General features: G+C 52.1%; 1 long non-coding RNA gene across 1 annotated transcript; it reads left to right on the forward strand.

Moving 5' to 3' along the window:
* Nucleotides 1–8799: 8799 nt before the first annotated feature.
* LOC135301359 (uncharacterized) lies at nucleotides 8800–14559 on the forward strand. The gene is made up of 2 exons (XR_010363115.1): nucleotides 8800–8948; nucleotides 14469–14559. It is a non-coding gene; the product is annotated as an uncharacterized LOC135301359 (long non-coding RNA).
* Nucleotides 14560–14996: the final 437 nt, after the last annotated feature.

Consider the following 14996-nt stretch of genomic DNA (forward strand, 5'->3'; position numbering starts at 1 on the left):
CTCCTCCCCCGGCGCGCCCGCCCGCCCCCCCGGGCCGCCGCCGCGGGCCGCCCGCCCCCCGGGGCACGGCCCGGCCGCCCCCCGCCCCCCGCACAAAGGAGCCCCGCGGGTGGGGCCGGGGGTGCCTTAGGGAGCGGGCTGCGGTGGCGATGCCGATGCCGGGCCAGGCGGTGCCCCCGAGGATGCCGCGGGGCCGAGGCAGAGCCGCCCCCTCAGCATCTCTGCCCGCGCCCCGGGGGGCCGGCGAGGGCGGCAGCGCTCGCTGCTCGGCGGGAGGGAGGCGAGGCGAGGTGGGGATGCGTGAGCTGCCGTGCCCGGCGACATCAGGAAGTTTTGCTGCGGTGCCAGAAATAGAACCTGCGTCTGCTGACTCCCGGTCGTGCACCCTAGCCGCAAAAGCTATCTTTTCTCAATTCAACTTTTCCCTGCCTTCTTCCACGTTGGGCCCATCTTTGGAGAGGAAAACAAAGCCAAGCCATAATACAACCACCCCCTCTCCCCTGGCTGAACGGCACCGCTACAAACATGTTGAAACACAACCGTGGGACTTCACTCCTTGCAGCCAAGAGCGAGCAAAAGGTTAAAGGAAGCAGAGTTAGAGTACACCCTTCCTCGACATTTCATGGGAATTTGGAAAAGCAGCACATTACACACAAAGCCTCGGTGCCAACACCTCTCCAACTTGCCATTTATTGTATGGGCACACTGGGCACCTCGCTGGGGAAAAGGTGAGAAGTGGCTCTGTCAAATTGCCACCGCCTCTTCTGAGCACTTGTGGCACAAGAGTCTGCCCTACGCTCTGATCTGCTGCCTGGCCAGCACCAGAGAGGGTTTCTGTGGGAAAGGGTCACCCTAATTTTGAGTTTTAAGAGAGAGAACGTGTCAGAGCTCAGGCAAAGAGACAGCATAACTGAAGGGGAATTTTCCCCGATGCAAACTCAGCTAGAAGGATGAGTAAAGACAGCCAGAGGTCAGCTGGATTCAGAAGTGCCTCTAGAGTATTGTAGAAGTATTGAGGGAAAGGAATGAGAACATAGGAGGAAGACAACGATACGGCAAGGGAAGTTCTCACGACATGAGGGAGGTCATTTTGTGGCAGACACAACACCACACCAGCACAGGTCCTTGAGGACACTGAAAGGCTCCACCTCAATGTCAGCAGTATGATATTGGTGGGAAGACAACAACATCCCCATCTCTGTGAGTCCAGGATGAAGCTGCTCTCTGACAAGATTATGTTCTTCAAGACAGTCATGGGTCCCTAGCAGAGAACTGGGCTTGGAGGGAGTCCCCAGCTTCTAGATCCCTGCGAGGAATTTGACAGCCATGATTCAACTTGCATTGAGTCCATGCTTTTGTTTTGTTGGTGTTTTTTTTTTTTTTTTTTTTTTTTTTTTTGAGATGGCTGGCAAGTGACAGCATTAGCCTTGCATGTGTGGGTGATTTCAGCTCTGGGAGTATAAATCCTATTAGGGATGGGCAGCCATCACCAATTTATTTCCCCCAGCCAGTAAACACTTATCAGAGAAGGGATGGTTGGCACTAAAGGAAAGAAAACATCACTATTTCAGACCTCCTTTCCTCATAAAACATTATCCCTTTGCTGCAAATATTACCCCTGGGGTGATGTGAAGACAGCTAACACTTTTCCATGTTAATGTGATAAAATTGAAGGCTTACGGGCTCACCCCAAGATTGCAAATGTTCAAGAGCATCGGATCACAAACCTAGAGGTAGAATAGTGTCCTGTGCACGGAGAGGCACCTGCAATACCCCAGCTCCTCGCTCTTGTGACAGTGTGTGCCACGCTCAGTGCTGCTAACTAGGGAGACAGGCTCCTGCAGCCTCCCTGAGATGTCTGCCCCTCTGCTACACTCTGCAACAATGTGAGGGGGGGAATGTGGGACCTCAGCTTGCCTCTGAATCTCTGTGTGAGGAAAGACAAGATTTTGCTCTTTTTTTCCTGGGCTGACCCCAGAGCAGAATGATGCAGAGGGCTGTTGTTTCACCATGTGCTACTGCACTGCCAGATGCAACAGCGTGCTGGTATCTCCTCCACACCAGTGCAACTGCATCTGTACCTCCTCTAAAGGGGGACCTGGTTTCCAAAGCCATGTGGTTCTGGGTTTGCGGGCGCAGACACAGAAGTTGGGGGTTTTATATATTTTTACTAATGGCATTATCTGCTTTGATGGCACCAGGGTGAGGCTGTAGTCTTAGCACCTTATGATTTCTAATTTACTCAGTCGTCATCCCTTCTCCTAAAGGTAAAACCCCAAACCTTTGGCACTGTTTTACATAAAAGAAACAGAGGATTAGAAAAGTTATGTGATTTGCTGGAGGCCAAACAGAGAGATTGTGGTAGGATAGAAGACTGACTGTGGATCTTGAATTAGCACCGTAACCATTGCTGTCTGTGGAGCGCTTTCTCCCTGTTTTGTGTACTTCAGTTTGAGACATGCTGGACAAGCTCCCTTGGGATAAGGAGTCATTTTTAGCCCGATTCCTTACAGAAATGAATCTCTCACAATCATGTTGTCTATCTGCCTGTCTATCAGCCGCCCACCATACGGTTTGAATCCACTGGCCAATTTCAACCCAGCCCAGCACCAGCAGCAAGGAAGGGATTTTACAGCAAAACAATTCAGATGAGCTCCATGATGAGCCAAAAGAGGGGAGGGAAGAGAGGAAGGGAGAGAATGCTCATGTGTGCCTGTGGGCTGCGTGGCATCCAAACACCACTTCTGGCATGGCTTGTGATGCTTCCAGCCCCTCTCCGGGGCAAGAGAGAGGGGTTGGGTTCAGGTCCATGTGTGGGGCTGGTAAGGCTGGGAAGCAGCTGAGCACACTGCAGGGATGTCCTGGGCATGCAGCAACCCCAGGCATGAGTGTAGCAGAGATGATCATCCTGCCGCTGGCAGAGCAACTTCTGCTCTCCACACTCCCTAACCCCGCCGGCTGCTCCTCCGGGGAAAACAGCCGATTAACATATTGCAATGAGTTAACCTTAAATGGTCTAAAAATCCAAACGTCTGCATGCAAATGAATTCTGATGGAAGCAGCAAGATAAAACAGCAGCCAGCCACAGCTGAGCCTGTTTACTAACTGAGACACTTTTGTGTTGGCAGCTGAAGCCAAGGTGGTGCTCTCACTCCTGTGACGATTTGCGCCTCCTCATTCCGTGCTTCTGCCTTGCCAGGTACAAGGCTTTGAAGCAAAATATTATTCTATAGGGGTTTTTCTATATTTTGGTGGCCATGATCTGTGACATGCCCTATTTTCTTCCTCCTGGGCAGTGCCAAAAGTGGCTGGTGTGGGCAGGACCCTGCAGGCAGGGTGTCAGGGGTGTGCTGGGTGTTACAAACCCAGCGGAGCTGGTAGCTCCAACCTGCCAGCCAAAGGCAGGGGATGGGAAGGCCCTTCTCCATCACTTCTGGGTGAACCTGGTTTGCACCCAAGGGCATGTGCTCAGTTGCTGTTAGGCAACTTTTCTTCACTCTGTGGTTAACGCTGATAAGTGATTCTTGGTCTCTCTGCGTGCAAGTCACTGACATTTGGTTAACTCCTTCGCACTGAGCTACAGAGCAGAGTTAATGGTGGCAGAGCCAAACTTTCACTGTCGCCCTTTCTCCAGAAGATGGCCAAAAGGTCACGTCTTCCCCCCCTCCCCTTTGGAATTAGAGTCCTTTTAATGCCCTTTGGAGCTAGACTCTGCAAACAAAGTTCTCCTTTGAGCCAACCAGTCTTGAAATCCGATGCCCTTGTTCGCTTTGCACTGCTGGTGGCAGGGAGGGAAACAACAAAGTGACATTTCTATCAGTCACAATGCAAACGGCCTGAGACAATGATACTTATCTCCTCCTTGACTGCTCTGATGCCTTGTATCCGAAGAAAATGACAGTCACTGGCAACCACGATTTGCAGCAATCAGGCTGTAGTTGAGCAAGAGGGAAGTTGAACAAGTGCTGGTACAAATACTCAAGGCCTAACCCTAATAGCAGGATCCGCCCAGAAAAGATGCCTTGTGTGCAACAGAAACAAACAAATGCCCTTAAACTTGCACTGCTGTTAAGTAACATAAAACTTTGCCAGATAAGGACTGTTTGCTCTCATTTAGGGGTTTCTGGCAGCCTTGCCCCTTGGATTATTTGCTGAAATGCAAATAGCATTTGGCTATTTTTCAGTTTGCAATCTTAAAGGCAAAGAGATTGCGTTTCATCCTCATCTCCTGCTACAGAACAATTCTGTGCAGCAAGAAAAATGCAGTCTTTCTGCAGCTGAGAGGGCAAAGGAGGGCAGTGGGCACGGAGACAAAGAGTGTTTGCTGCCACTGGCATCCTGACAGGCCCTGTTCACACCACATGTACCTGCTAATGCCTCTCCAGCCTGCAAACTCCCTAGCATGGAGCTATATTTTGCAGTAGAGTTTCGGAGCACTTGATGTGTGAGAGCTTCCACCACTGCCTCTAAGGACAAGGGAAGTGTAAGCAATACCAGGTCGGTGCTGACTTGTCGGAAAGGTGAAGCAAAAACTCGGTCTGGCAGCAACTGAATATGTTTCAACATAAGTTTGATAAAAAGCTCCACCGTAAAAAACAGGAGATGAAAATGGCTTCAGAAGCATCTCTGCAGCAAGGCAGGGGAAGTTTTTAACAGCAATCAAATATAAGCAGCACAGGGCACTGAGAATCCTGATGTCACTGCACTCTCCTGTTCTGAATCACCTGCTCTGAGTATGACAGCAAGCCCTTGTGGAAGAATTGCTGCCTGGCTGGGTGTTTTCTGGTATTTTCCCCTCAGAAGCAACACCAAACAGAAAAGGAGAATGTTGTCTGTCTTCATTTCTCTGGCTCTTTTCACTGCTTGAGCTTGAGTTAGCCTGCACCCTCCGGAGTGCAGGGGCTCAGGAACTGCCAGCTCTCCCAGTGATGGACACGTGAACCAACAGGTAATCATTATTTGGCTCTGGAAACCAGATAAGACAGAGGATTTTTTTTTTTTTCCCCAGTGTGCAGAACTGGATGAAGCAAAGGTGAAGGTGAAGTCAAAAGGAACACACCTCTGTGAATGATGCAACAACAGGGAATGGAAGGATTCTGGGAATGTGTTGGAAGCCATGTGTACCCCAAAGGAATGGCTGGGAGCCTTGGGGATAGATACACAGAGTTGTCACTGCAGTCAAGGAGAGGCAGATGCCCTCTTGGAGGGAGGCAGTTTACTCCTTCCCTCCTTCCCAAGGCTGAGTTTTGCTTTTTACACTTGAGTGTTAATTTGTTTTTACAAACATAATTATCACAACATGAGGGGAAAAAACAAAAGAAAAGAAAAAAAAACTGGAGAAAAGTGAACTGCACTTCTCTCTCCACACACAGCACCCTCAGCTATCACTTGTCATCCCTCTCCAGCCCGTTTTGCAATTTTGCAGGCACTCACTCTGTGTTCCTCCTCACTAAACCAGGCTCAGGTTAAACTGACCCACCTCTGTGCCCCCCTGGGCCTGCAGCCTCCCCACCTCACGTGCTCCTCTTGCTGCAGTTCTGACCTGCTGGGAGCTCCCAAAGGAGGGCTGAAAAGTCCCATGGGGAAGGCAAAGGCAAAGGGAGTTTTCTCATTTGCCACTTGGGTATAGTTTCCAAATCCTCTAAAATGGAGCTCTGCCATCAGAAAAGAAAGTCCTGGTCCCATGGAGGTGCTGAGGGGGAAGACAAGACCATCACAAGCTCTCTCCAGCCTTGCTGTCCTTAATCCTCACTGCAGGGCCTCTTCCAGGCCTGAATTCCAGCACCTACATGTCAAGTTACTCACCGGTCACGCTATCTCTAGGCATATTCCCTCCCAGCATTGTCCCAGGCAGCAACCACAGCCAAGACAGGGATTTGTCAAGAAATGCTTTCTTTCAAAGGCCCATCCAGTGCAGCACCAGCCACAGGCTTGGGCGTCCTGAGATGTGTGTCAGTGTCACTTTACCAGGAAGGCCAGGAAGGAAAATGGCATGCTGGGGTGGTTTTCATCTTGTGGCTGTAACCTAGAGGAGTTTTACTTTGCTGTTTGCATTCATTCCAGATGAATCTTCACCTCCATCAGGGTGAAGGGGTGCTCCCTGATGTGTCTGATGCTGCCCATATCCAGAGGAGGAAAAGCCCTGGTGCCACAGCACTGTAGTGCCATGTGCCTCTGACCCAGAGCCTGGTGCTGGTCTCAGTGATTCCTGCAGTCAGTGCCTTCTGGGGCTGAAGGGGAAACTTGGGAAAATGCAGGAAGGTGCTGTCAGACTGGACAGGCCACATCCCAGGGCCCACATGCTCCCCATGGTGTGAAGCCCAAGCCACAGCAGAGCTCTCAGCTGTCCCTGCAGCTCAGCTCTTTGGCTGCAGCCGCTGGCTGAGCCAGCAGTTGTGCTCGGCTTGCAGCCAGAGGGATGCCAAGAGCTGCTTGGGCAGCACACGAGTCAGATTGTCGTGAAGACATGGATGGAAAACAGTGAGAGAAGCTGCAGGAAGCTCCCTATTGCAAGGTGAGGCAGCAGGTAACTCTTCTGTCGTGATGTGGGGGCCTAAACTGTTCCCCAGCAGCAGGAGAGATTTATCTTGGGGCACCCAGGAAGGGTGAGCCTTCTGTGTGGGAGCTGGCCCGGACCAGACAGGCTCACCTCAACCCGTGGATTTTCTCTGGCTGCCTCTTTCTTGGGGATGGCCCCAACACCTCTGAATTGTGACTTTTCCTCCCATAAATCAGAAACAGGAGAAACACATGAAACCATAGCTATCTCCATACACTTGTGGAATTGCTCCTGGGACAATGTTTTCTGGAATGTTCTTTGAAACATTCCCCATGGTGTGGTTTCCACCACAGCCTCCCTCAAAGCACATCTTTGCCTTGGAGGTCTCAGGCGAGGTGCCAGTCCAGCCATCCCCTCTGCTTTCCCTTACCCTCCCGTTAGGCATTGTTGCTCTTCTGGGGCTTCCTTGATTTGGCATCTTTTCCATCATCTTGTCTTGTTGTGATCACATCTATCCAAAAGTCACAGGCTGGACTTTAGGCCACCCAGACACGCAGAGACATGGCAAGTGGGTTTGGGAAGGGGGTGGGGGTAGGGCCAGAAGTCCTGCAGCCCTGATAAGCACAGCCCCATGCCAGGTGAGGCTGGCTCACGTTGCAGCCGACCTCCCCTGGGAGCACAACAGCTCCCCTCACCTTCCCCCATGCACCCTCCAGCACAGGCAAAGGCACCAGGGGACTTGCAGCCAAATGAGTTAAACTGCTGCTGGCTGAATGGGTTTTGAATGGGGACAGATTGATTTTCCCAGCCCCTGTGGCTGATTCAAGCATGTCCAGATGGGCAACTGTAAAGAAAACAGGCTTGAAACCGATTTTATTGCAACTAGTGCCGGTTGCATGGATTGATAAGGCCTCTGATAACATTGTGGAGAGGAGTTATCAGTGTTGGGCGAGGCTGTCTCAAAGGTACTGCTCCTTCACCACGGGTAGAGGGGAGATGGACAAAGGTACCAGAAGGTGCTTACAGCACCCATAAGACATCCCTCAAGACCCATGAGACATCCCTCACAGGTAGTGAGCAGCCAGGGCAGCCCTGTGGTGGGCAGCAGTCAGGACACGAGGCAGACCTCAGCCTGCTCCACGCTGTGCTGGCAGGCTGCTTGCCTCAGCCCTGCTTGCACCTCAGTGTCATCGACCCACAGCGAAGATGGGGACACAGAGCAGAGTGACATCCTGGAAATACAATAGCTGCCTTTCCCTTCAAAGGGGACTCCCAAGGAGGGGACTCTTGTCTGTGTCTGGAACTGGCAACTACAACACGTGGGCCATTTGCTCCCCTCTTGTGCTCCTGTGCTATCTACATCTCATTTTATTGCTCTTTCCTGAATTACTTGTGAGATACAGAGGCTTATCAAAGCAACCAAGAGAAAACCGTTTAAACTGTCTTGAGAGGGGTGACAGGCACAGGCAGGACAGCCAACAGAGGACTACCCTGACCCTGCAGTCTCTTAGCTGGCAAATTTTGGCTGCATTGGTTTCATCATGGTGCTCTCCTGGGCTGCACTGAGTGAACCACGCATGTGAGGGTGAACTGGACCGGCTCCCCCAGGCTCATTAATCTGGCTGAACCATTAAACCCTGCTCAGGGTGGTGGTTTATTGCAGGGCTGATGTGGCTGTGCTGCCACGAGCTGCACTCTGCCTGGCCTGGCACGCTCTCAGAGACCCACAGTCCCTGCCTGCACAGGGGCTCATGACCCTACAGAGCCCTCAGTGGAGACTGGCTCATCTTCCAAGCCAGAGCAGATTCCCAACCGCCCAGGAACGCAAAATTCAGAAAGCAAAATGAGAGCTGGAGAGGAAATGACACTGAAAGATCTGATTGCATCTGAGCTGCCTGCAGCTGAGCAGGGTTAAAGGGTAACTGAGCCCGACTTGCTGTCACCACCAGGCTCCTCACGAGCAGGCTTGGCCTCCTCCTGGGCACTTTCAAAATTACTGGGTCAGCCAGTGACCTGCTTTGCCAAAGTGGCTCAGGTTAACCACAGCTGTTTCCTGGCCAGCCTTTGCTTGCCCAGCTCGTGCTGCCTGTGCCAGTGCAAGCAGAGCTTCACGTGGGGTGCTTGGCCAGCAGCAGCGCTGCCCCGGCCAGGGCACAGGGAGGAAGCAGTGGCTTTATGTCAGGGTGCAGCTGCCAGCTGATCCCTGGGGTCAGTCAGGGCTGCAAAGGAGGCTTTGCTAGGTTTGCATGCTCCAAAGTGCTACACAGGGCTGGCTTTGCCTCCTGGGTGTGGTGTCACAATTCACTGCTGCGCTTGGGGCACCTCCATGGGAGAAACATGAAGGAGTTTGCTGCATGTGCCCCTCAGACAGGTTCCTGTGGGAGAAATACCTGGTCATGTCACCAGACAGCTCCTGGTGGGGATGAGCTGGGGGTCAGGATGACAGAAGGTATTTCAGCCAGCCTCTTGCCCTCTGGGTGCATCACACACCGGCCCTGCCAGGCTGCCACAGGGCCCAGAGTACACCCAGGCGCTTTCCAAGCCCGAGGTCTTGTCACCAAAAAGCTCCTGAGTTTGCAGAGGGCTCTGTGCTCCCATTTGCAGTGTTCCCACCCTGCCTGGAGAAGGGCTCTGAGGTGTGAGGACAGCATGGTGCCAGCACCAGAGAGGCAGGTCCAGGGGGAGCAGGGTCGGTGCCCTGACTGCTGTCACACAGAACAGGAGCTGCTGTCGTCTCTGGACACAGTGCCCGTGTAACTTTAGCTCCAGGCCACCCCTGTTTGTCTTTGCTTCTTGCATGTTGTGAATAGATATTAGCTCAAGCTCAATGGGCTCCTCGCAGGTCTTGGAACCAGATGATTCAAGCTGGGATTTGTTCTATATCTCAGGTTTCACGTGTTTTCTTTAGCTGCATTTTAATTGTGGAGGGTTCCTTTTCTTATTCGTGAGATGTTTTACCCGGGTGCCATTCCCTCATATATCCCAAATAAATCCCATTCCTGGAATATGTGAAGGTGAAGAGGAAATACTCTACAACATAATAAGTCAGGTTTTTATGACAGCTCTTCATCTGGAAAACCGTTGGGAGCGTGTCCACAGAAAATGTCTGGCTCTAGTCTGGAAAACAACGTATAATGTCAACAGACCCATAAAGAGAGGAATATAGCACAGTTAAAACCTGGATTGGGTTTAGCTCACCTTTATTTCCAGCTTCAACCAACAAACCTCTTCTCTGACTGCAGCTGAGCTCAGGCCCTGCTGGTAATGGAAAACAAAATTCCCCTTTTTTCTAGCTGCCCGATTTTTTGAGGGTCATTCCTGACAGGCTGCAGTAACCCTTGGGGTGTTTTATACATCCTGAGCCATGGGGGGCCAGGAAGAGGCTGGTGGCCAAAAATGAGTTGGTTTGGTCCTATGTGGACTTGTCAAACCTCATGCAATGAATTCCCATTTCCTGCTGCTTCCTGCCCTGACAGCCATTTGTTCTCACCAGCTGCAGCAGGAGAGGGGTTAGAAGGTACCTCCAAAGTGGGTCCTGCATTTGGAGGACCCACTTCTCAAAACCAGCACCTTTTCCATCTGGGGGTTGGTGCTGGGAGCCCTCCTGCCTCGCGAGGAGCCTTGCGCTTGGGCAACAAGAATGCTCAGAAGAGTTATTGACTCCTTCCCTCTCCTCTTCTCCCATGCCAGGGCCAGAACCTCTCTGTCCCTGCTTACCACAGGGTGCAGAAAGCAGTAATACAAGTTGTGGGCACTCCCTCTAAGCAGACTGCAGCATGTTTGGACCATCAGGCAGTTTCACATGGCTGCATGGGGTCTGCATCCCACCCGCAGCCTGCTGACTTGCCCGGGCAGGTGCAGGAGTTACACCTCCAAGGACTGGTTTGACAGGCTGCTCCTGCCTTTTGCTAACTCCCACTCCCAAATTAATTTAGGGAAACTTGCCACAGGCTGCCCCATCTCACAGGTGCCCCAGAGCTGGGTTTCCCTGCTGTGCTTACACACTGTTGGCCGAGGGCCAAACCACTCTGAGAATTATTGCTTTCCTTCCCGCTGGGCTGTTTCTACAGCGCTGATGTGATACCAGAAGTGTCACAGCCTGGGGGTAGCAAAGGACCACCCCATCCCTGTGGGTCTCCCAAGAACCACCCATGCAATTGCATCTGATTTGGGAAACCGTGGCAGGAATGGAGGGCAGTGGGGTCTGGAGCTGCCCCCTGCTTGGCCCACCCTTGCAGCTGTGCCCACCTCAGGGAAGAAATCCCTCCTGAGGAAGGCAGTGGCTGAGGGGGGCTCTGCATCCCCCTGTGCCTGAGGTGCTTTTGTCAGCCTGCTGGATCCTGGCTGATGGATGGCTGCAGGCAGCAAATTTGAGCAGCATCTCCATGCCAATTTAAATAAATAAATGAGTCTGAATGCTTCGCCTTGCAGAATGGCATCTCATTCAGCTGTTCAAGCATCAAATACCTCCGGGATTCTTTGGGTCTCAATTTGCAGAACTATTTCCCTTTCAAGTGCTCTTTTATTTTTCTTTTTACTTATTTAAACCTGTTTTTCCTGTAGTGAACAATCCTTGCACGTGAAAGCAGGCAGCTTTTAGATGTTGCTGGAGCTTTCCTCCAGACTGAAGAGGGATCAGCGGACTCTGTTTGAAAAGGTCTTCCCCAGCCCTTGCAGCTGCTGGGGATGCAGAGTGATGTTCTGTGGTTCAGTTTCAGTTTGAGCTCCCCAGGGCTGCCAGACTGCTTGCAGGAAGCTCAGTGCTCACAGCCGAGGCTGGGTAGATGTGCTGGCACTGAGGGGAAGCTTTTGCCCACCCAGGGCCAAGTAGCAGCTGTGGGAGCTGCTGCTGGTGGCGGCTGCAGCCCCCTCCCCAGCCCTTTAGATGGGTCTTGGAAGTTGGAGGGTGGGGACAACATGTATGTGTCCAAAATACCACAGATGCCTTGAGGACAGAACAAGCTCAGGCCTGGTGAAGTTGCATTTAGTGTCAGTGGGATGGGGAAATTGATGAGGTGGGGAGAAGGGTGAGGAGATGATGCTTGTTGGATCCATCCCCTCTGCTGAGCCCCTTTCACTTTTCTGGGAGCTCTGGGCCCTGGGGGTTGCAAAGAACCACTTGGATGGGCTACCTGAGGCACCTCACAGGCTGGAAGAACAGAACACAAATGGAAAGAAGCTGGTATTATTTTCTCCAAACACAAGAATATTAAGCAATCTAATTCAGGGGTTTGAACACCTGGGTGTGATACACAGCCGAGCTTCCTTGGAAGCACAGGAGTTTCCCTGTGTATAATCTAAAACCAACACCTTCTAGCCAATCTCTAATCAAGGCATGATGGATCAATGAACTAATGTAGGGGCTTAGTTAAATTAGCAAGATCTGTGTTACTGCTGTTGGTCATGGTGGTGTTTTTTGACTACTCCACGCCACCCACATACCCTCAGGCTGATCACCCTCTCCTGCCTTCAGGTAATCTGCTCAGGGCAGTGGCCAGGCACCGCTCATCACAGGTGTTTAGGAACAAGCTGCAGAGTTTCAGGGCTCAGGCTCCTGCAAAGCAGCCGAGAGCAGCTCGGCTCCAAGCACGGTTTCCTCTTGCTGACATTTGCATCCTCGGGCTGACATTTGCATCCCTGTGCTTTTGCACCACGCTTTGGGTGCAGCAGTGGTGCTCCTGCACGGCTGCACTGGCTTTTTGCTCTGGTGTAGGAGGAGCTGCAGGGGGTTTGTCCTGGTGCCTTTCTGGGGGTGTCTGGTCTCCCTCTAGCAGCAGTCACCCTGGTCAAAACGCTGCACATCAGCCAGGTTTGGCCTTGTGTTTTAGACACGTTGTGTAAACACCGTGCAAACTCTGCTGTATCCCTTCAGCTCCTCCATCTTCCTGCCAGCTCTTCATGAGCCCCAGCTGCCTTCCCTGTGCTGCAGATAATGGAGAATTGACTCTCTCCCTGTTGTGGATCCCTCCCTGGGAGCTGTGGGGAGGATACGCTCCTCAGGGGGCTGATCTCCCCTGGTCTCTCTGATTTCCAACCAGCCTGTGTGCTCAGTGTAACCAGAACGGGGGAGCAGGAGTGTCTCTCTGACATGCCTCGGTTAGCCAACAATGGCACCTGCTCCCCTGGGGGAATGCCACTGCTGCTGGAGTGATAAACTAGAGGAATTTGGGGATTTGAGAGGAGAGCGAGGAGCTGGGGATGAGCAAGGCATCACTGTGCATCTCTGCAAACAGACACCACCAGCACAAGGGAGCTGAGTTCAGAAGACTGGAGAGTCCTGTTCTTAGTTCTTAATTTTCTTAGTGGAAACAGGGCTGTTTGATGGGTGGTTTGCAAATATTTTCTCAGATCTCGGCCATTAGAAGGGGGCTAAATCCATTTCATAGCCCTCAGCTGCCCTATGTTAGCACGTTGCAGCCCTCCCTGTGTGTTGGCAAGAGCCAGCCCTGGGATCTGTTTGATGGGAGGAAGCTCAGGGCACCTTGGCCAGCACTACAAGTGTCCAGGACCAGGACAAACAGAGCAGCACAGTCCCTCAGTCCCTCCTCAGCTTTCTATGCCAGCACTATCCCTCTCTACCCTCCACCCTTCAGCCCTTTCCTACCCTCAGGGCAGCAAAACCCAGTTTTGCCCACATCATCGCCCTGCCACTACCTGTGCTGGCTCCTCTCCAGTTTCCCAGTCCTCAGAGATGTGTGTCTCACTCTGCCCCTCGTGTGCGTGGTCCTGCGAGGTACCAGCTCAGCAAGGCCGAGCAGGGTTTGCTGCATCTTGCACTTCTGCAGTTGCCATCCACAGCACAACCCCCACGGTGGGAATGATGCCAAAACCCAGGGCCACAAGCAGCTCTGCTGCACGTGAGTCCATTCGCCAAGCCCAGCTGGGCGACTGATCTGGCTGAAAAAATCCTTTTTCTTTTTTTTTATTTCTTTTTTTCCCCTGGCTTATTTTTTAATCCAGATGAGCTCCTCGACCTGGTTTCCTCTGGCTCTTCCAAAAGAGCCAAAGGGCAGCCTGGGGGTAGGCTGGAGGAAGGGGGCACTGCACAGTTCAGCCGACCAGTGACAGAGCTGCAAACTCAGCAGTCCAAGTTCAAACACCAAACTCTGGAGCACTTCCTTCCCTTCTTCCCCACAGATCAGGAGTGATGCCTTCCCACAGAACAGACGGTGCCCAGGGAGCACGGCCACTGCTCCCAGCTCACAGGAGCTGGCTCAGATCAGAGATTCCTTCTCCTCTGCTGCTGAAGCCCTTTGAAATGTGTTTACATACCAGGCGGGAATAAAAAGTCAGATTTTCATTGGTGTTCGGCCAGGGAATTATTCAGATTGAAAACCCTCTTGTGACTTGGTTTTTTTGATCGTGCTAGCAAAAATAAATGGAGGCACTGAAGTGGGCATGGAGAAATCAGCAGATCAGGATGCTTGGCCATCCCAGCTCCACAGGGCTTTCTCTCCAGAGGTTGTTCAATGTGGTGTGTTGCACCAACCCCTTTTGGTTTTGGTGCCCATCATATTTTCCAAACATGTCAGTAGGTTGTGCCCACCGAGTCTGTGCCAGGGCCTCCTTCTGTGCTACCTCCCTGCTGTGTGCCCACGCCAGATGATCTGCTTAGCACGGTTTGGTGAACATGCCTTCTAATGAGGCCGTCACAACCCCAGCACTGCTGCCTGGGAGTGTTTCTGCAGCAACACTGCTGCAGTTCATGCCTCTCAGAGCTATTTTCCACCACAGGGACTTCATCAGCACTGGATAAGTTGGGAGCCTGGAGCCCTTTGCCATCCTCCTTTGAACTCATTAGTGAAGATGCCAAGGCTTGACTGGATATTTAGTTTTCTGGCACTTCCCTAGGCCTCTGTGCCCTAAATAGCACTCAGCAGTCATTTATCATCGCAGCCCAGGTCCTCCAGGCAGCGCGCTTTCGCATAGCTGTATTTATAGCCTTGTCAATTTTCATTCTCTTTTTCAGAAACAGAAGTACTGATATCCTCTGCTGAAATTTCCTGTCGAAGTTGCCACCCACCTGTGGTTCAATAAACACCAGCCACCTCTCAAGCAAAGTTTGTCACAACATAATCTTCTCTCATCCCTTGATCTCCACTTGCCGTGGGCTGCTCTTCTTCTGGAAACCACCCTCATTTCTGTGCTACTGGGCACCAAATTGGCTTTCTCAGTGGATTCAGAACCTTTCTAACCCTTGGACCTCACACCTCTCCCTTGTCACGGAGTCATAGAATTGCTTAGGCTGGAAAATACCTCCAAGATCAAGTCCAACCATTAACCCAGCACTGCCACGTTCACCATGTTTTGATTTGTGTCATGAGGTTTGACTGCCCTGAGGACAACAGAACCAGCGTGTGTCCATCTGGTAGTGAAGTGTGGGAGAGGCTGTAGCAAAAGGCTCAGTGCACCAGTGCACTCCCAGCTTCCCTGCGTGGAGGATCCTGCGAAGTCCGCAGCCGGTTTGGCAAACAGCCCGCGGGGCCATCTATTTCTC

This window comes from Passer domesticus, chromosome 5 (genome assembly GCF_036417665.1).
Source record: "Passer domesticus isolate bPasDom1 chromosome 5, bPasDom1.hap1, whole genome shotgun sequence".
NCBI lineage: Eukaryota > Metazoa > Chordata > Aves > Passeriformes > Passeridae > Passer > Passer domesticus.